Source organism: Cannabis sativa, chromosome 3 (assembly GCF_029168945.1).
Source record: "Cannabis sativa cultivar Pink pepper isolate KNU-18-1 chromosome 3, ASM2916894v1, whole genome shotgun sequence".
Taxonomy (NCBI): domain Eukaryota; kingdom Viridiplantae; phylum Streptophyta; class Magnoliopsida; order Rosales; family Cannabaceae; genus Cannabis; species Cannabis sativa.
The window spans coordinates 13,529,277-13,535,138 of NC_083603.1; positions in this window are offsets into that span (position 1 = coordinate 13,529,277).

The following is a 5,862-nucleotide window of genomic DNA, read 5'->3' on the forward strand; positions in this document are numbered from 1 at the left end:
TTAAAAAAATACCTTTTCTTTTTAAGCCTCTTTATAGTACATTTTTTTTGAGTTATTAGAGTTTAGATAAGGGTGTTGATTAGATCCCATCTAATATTTTTAGAACTACTCAGATTCAATCTAATTATATATTGGATGTTAGATTTTACCATTCAATCCAATTTAATTAACTTCAGTCATCCAATCAATCTAACAGCCATTGAATATTGGATTGGATTGGTTCTATTCATTGAATGTATTTCATACATATTTATTAGTTTAATATGGATTTATTTAATATTTTAAAGCTAGTATTTTTTTTTTATCGAATCGGATCCATCCAATATTTTATGTCCAGTATGTATTGGATTGGATTGATCCATCCAATTCAAAAATAAAAGAGTAAAATTTTAAGGATAATTTGTATATATACATATACATTTTACATATAACAATATAAAATTTAATTACTCTAACAAATTAAATAAAAATACTAATTAATTTTATTGGATATATTGGATTTTTAGACACCCCATCCAACATCCGATTCAAAAATAACATCCAATTTGATTCGATCACAGTTGGATATCCAATATTTGGCGGTTATTTATATTTGGATAAGTAAATTTTCATTAAATTAGATAATTTATGCACAAACTCCTTAAAATACTTTTTGTGACTATTGGAGCTAGGCTCAAGAAGTAGTTTGAGCATTTTTTATATTTTATCTTTTAAGATGTATTACTAAAATTTTACTTTATATATTTTACTTAAATTTTTACATGATACTATCCATCTATCCATCTGTTTTGTAATTTTCTCTCCATATTATTTTTAAAAATTATATTTTTAATATATCTTATTCATTTTAAAAAGTAAAATATACATAATAACATTACATATATATATAATCAAACATATAATAAAGAAATATTTTTAACTCAATAAATAAATATCTTTACACTTAATTAAGTATTATTGAAGTAAAAAATATGTAAAATAGCTCAGTGAACTTTTACTCACAAACAATTTAGTAACTTGGTTATCTTTTCTATTCCGCAGGACTTATTTTATAATGACCGTGAGGTCTAATTTTATTTATCAATAAACGCTCTTTTTTTTTAAAAAAAAAAAAATACTACATCAGTTTTTGTACTCTATCCTTTATAATATTAATAACTCACCAATACCTCATTTTTTTTTTCTATTTTACCTCACACATTTACATTATACCATACATCAATTTCTATATATCATTTAAAAATTATTGGGGAGTTACCCCATATACTATTTTTTTAACTTTTTTTTTTTTTTTTTAATTTACAGTTTGGGTTTCTAAATTGGTTGCAGCGCTAGTTGCAATAGGAGTTTCTATACGACTTTTTATTGCAAATTAGGTTGCAGTGCTAGTTGCAATAGGGGTTTCTATGTAGAATTCCGTAAAAATGCAAAAAAAAAAAAAAATTGTTTTGAAGTGTAAAAATGAAAAAGACCCAAAATTATTTCTTTCAATATATTTTTTATTTTAAAAATTAAATAAATAAATATAATAATATTACATACTGATACATTCTAAAAATATTTTAAAAAGATATATAATATTTATAGCTCAATGTAAAGTGCTTTTCTACATGTAGTTAAGCACTATTCATGAGCTAAATTTTTTAGTTGTAACAGCTCATTTGATGGAGTACCATTTTCACCATTTTTTATATCTTAGCTAGCTATTTCAGATCTTCTATTGTGAGTGCTCTAATGTTTAACTTATTTGTTGAAAACTTAATTTTATCACATTTTCTTTATAATTTGAAGATGTTAACTCAGAAATCTAGACTAGACTTCTAAGTCACACTCATTCGCTAGATTGGCGAGAATAAAACAGTTGTTAAGTAATTATAAGAGAGACATAACAAATTTATAGTAGTTCACCAAAAGCTCCAATTTATAAAGAGAAAAGCTCTGACCTTGTGGGTAGTTTTCTGAACGTGAAACATGAACTAAGGGAGTTCTCCTTTTATAGGTGAAGGAGGCCCACAAAAATAGGAGAAATATAAAACTTAGATGTTTTTGACCGTAGATGATGATCTAACGGTGAAAATTAACTTTTGATGGTGATAGTCATTTTTCGGAGTCTCGCTGTGGGTAACCTCGAGCTTATTTTCGTAACTCACTTGGGGTGAAATTTGAGGTCGATTGCTTCAAATTTATGACTTGATAGAGCATTGGATTAGCTTAAAAACACATGTTCAATCGCATCAATTAGATCAATATTGAGTGAGTTATGGTTGTTTTATTGAAGGTAGTTCATCACCCAGCGCCCAGGTTGACATATGACGTCAACCTAGACGCTGGGTAAGTAAAAAAACGTCCAAGGGATGTACTTTAAGATGCATAAGTAATATTTTGAGATCACTTAGTCTATTTCTATGTTCTAGCAAAGCTAATCATCAGTTGTAATGACCGCATGTTAGAATATGGATTAGTATAGGCAATTGTCATAAATTATTGATATTTTATAATTGTATATGATTTTATATTATTGTGGGTCCTATTTTTAGAAATAGGCATTACAGTTATAATTTCTTAATTTCGAAGATTTTATTAAACTCTAGGAGTATTATTATATTAAATATGAATTATGCAATTTTTATGATTTTTGCTCGGCGACGACGGAAAATTTGTGATGGATGGTTGTTAGAGTTACAAGGGTAAGTTTAGAATCTATTTTTTAGCGGGACAAATATTAGAAATATTTAGAATGTCGGGTTTAAGCGGAGTTATAGTTTGGACCATTTTACCCCTAGGCTTATTAGTGCTTAGTTATGAAGTCAAGGGCTTTTTGGGAATTTGCATTAATTAAATTGGTGGCATGCCCTTAGAGTGACAGCTAGTCACTAGCTGAATTAGAAGTAGATTAATCACCATTTTCTTTGGGAAATAATTAAAGAAAATAAAAAGAAGGAAAAAGCCATAGAAACTCTCTCTCTCTCTCTCTCTCTCTCTCTCTCTCTCTCTCTCTCTCTCTCTCTCTCTCTCTCTCTCTCTCTCTCTCTCTCTCTCTTTGTTCGGCTCCCACATAAACAAGGAGATTCTAGCCTTATCCTCTTCAATTTTCTAAAAATTTAGCAAGATCCAAGGAGTATTAAGTAAAGGTAAACTCTAGAGCTCTCACCTCTTTGTTGTTTAAGCTTTAACTTGGTTTGATATTGTTATTTTGAAGATTAGTGGCTGTTTAGGGTAGACTTTATTCTAGTTTGATTTTCAAGGTTATTTTGGATAGATTTAGGTTATTCTTAGTTGGTTGTAGTGATTAATGAGGAGATTGAGCAAGTTTGAGTTTAAGAACTCAAACTTAGCTCATTAATGATGGATTTGGTTTCTGTGTTTAATTGTTGCTACTAGTGCTTGGAAATTTTTATTTGAGGTTGATACAGGTGTTTTGGAAGGTTTGGTATGGTTTAGACACGAATTTGGCAAAATTTGAACTGGTTTAGATTACCTAGTGCAAACCAGTTAACTAGTTAACCGGATTAGGGGCAGGTTTCTTGAAATGTTTGATTTGTCAGTTCGTGTTATTTTTAGAGCCTTAGTTGGTTATTTCCTTGATAATTAGGGTATTGTTATAAGTATTAACGATAGCAGATCCCTTAGTAGTGAGTTTGGATTCCTGGATTAGGTTTTTGGTGTGTTATTTACCCGTTTACGTAAATGTGACTTAGGGCATCCATCCAGAATCCAGTTTTCCATTCAGGTCAGCCAACTCACTTGAATTAAGAAATGAGGTAAGAATATGCCTGTTATATATGTAAATTACATAAAGTTATGAATTGATATCACAGCAGCACAACCATCGTGTCGGGTCAACAGTACGAGTATAGTACTGGGTTTGACTGATATCCAATTCCTGAAAGTATTAATTGATGCTATCATAGCGGTACGAGCATAGTACCGGGTCGGCAATACGAGTATAGTACTGGTTAAGAGTGATATCATCGTCAATTATACTTTTGGGTATTATTGATGCTATCATAGCGATATGCACATAGTATCAAGCCCACAGTGCAATTATAGCGCTAGTAGTAGCTGATATCATGGTTGATAGTACCAAATGTAAAGAACGTTCTTACTTATCTGATAAACCTTGTGGATAGGTGTGTCGGTAATATGTTATTTGTTATATTCTTTTCTTATTGAGTTTGTTGACTCACAGTTGCTACTTTTAGATTGGATGGTGATTGTACATGTCAAGACGGCGTGGACTAGAGTGTTTGGTCTCGGGACATCTTGGATTGTATTTTGTAGTCACTATGCGACATGTTTGTCAAAGTATTTTGATAATATTTGTACAAAGTTTAAATACGGGATCCTGACTTATGTAAAATACATGTATATGTTTATAAGATTTATTAGTTTAAATCAAAATTTTAATTTGCAAAATTTTCAAGAAAAACCCTTTGATTAGGAAAGGTGGCACATTAATTAAGAAAATCATTGTAGCGTGCCTAAGTATCAGGGCATTACATCAGTTCGTAGAGATGTTGCTCTTTTGTAGAAATGAGAGACTCGAAACTCTTTATTTCTGAGTGAGTTTCCCATGTTGGAAATGAAAAATGCAAAGTTATGAATTTGACTTCTATGACTTCATTGATCTTAATTATTGTGCAAAACTAGACGAACGGTCAAAGCAGAATTAGAATCAGATAAGCAGAACCCAACGCACTAGGCCATTTGTCAACCTAGGCATTGAGCACCCTATTTCTGAGCTCTCGAGTTTTTGTTTTGATACTTCTAAGGTTCTTGAACTTGAGGATGAGGTTTCTGTTGGGTTTTATGCCCTAAATAAAACTCATTTCATATAATCAGATTTACTTACTAATAAAGATCAGAAATAACATTTTATGTTGCATGGTTCACATGATTTATTTCATGATTATATGTATATAATGTATGAATTCTTTTTAAGTCCAGAACATATGAGTTGGTTTAAAGATTATAGTGTTGTCAGCACAATGGAATATAATCTTTATTGTATGTTCAAAAGTAGATCCCTGATTTGTCAGAACACTGGATTTAGACTGACATGGTATAATCAGCGATAGGTATTCTTACACCTTGGAAAAGTGTTATGTCCCTTCCAGGACATTGGCAAAGTTTACCAGTATCGGATGCATGGAGTATGCATTGGAATGGACCGATATTGAACTTTGAATTAGATTTTGAAACTTACCGTAAACATCTATTCAATTCAATATTAACTGTTGATCCTAGATCACATGATCGAAATCCTGATATGGTTAGGCTCAATCTCAAGAGTGTTACTCGTGTTCTTTGATTTGTTAGTTAAGCCTACTTTTGGGTCAGGGTGATACTTACATTTTGGGAACACGGTAATGCAATTGAGTGGGGGAGCGCTAACATAAATATGGAATCTATAGCTTCTATTTGGCAAATAGAAGTAAAGGATGATTTCCTTCGAGCTTAACCAAACGAAGATAAATGGTGGAGATCTCATTTCACTTAGGTGAAATATCATTTATACAGGGTTAAGTGTTTTAAGGATAAAATACATTGTAGGGTGTTACGGTAATTTAATCCTGTACAGTGTAAATCATCTATATAGAGGATCATTGATCACATTAGGGTTATAACAATGGATAACTAATGACGTGTCTATATCGTGGAACATATAGAGCGTTTCTATATGACTGAGAGTGCAATTCCAAGTTCTAAGTGTGGATTCAATGAGGAATTAATAAGTTAGGGAATTTACTTGGTAAATTCGGTTCGACTTATTGGAAGCTCGGTTATATAGACCCATGGTCCCCATACTAGTTGAGGCCATACTGCTTGTAAGACTCAGTTAATTGATTTTAATTAATCAAT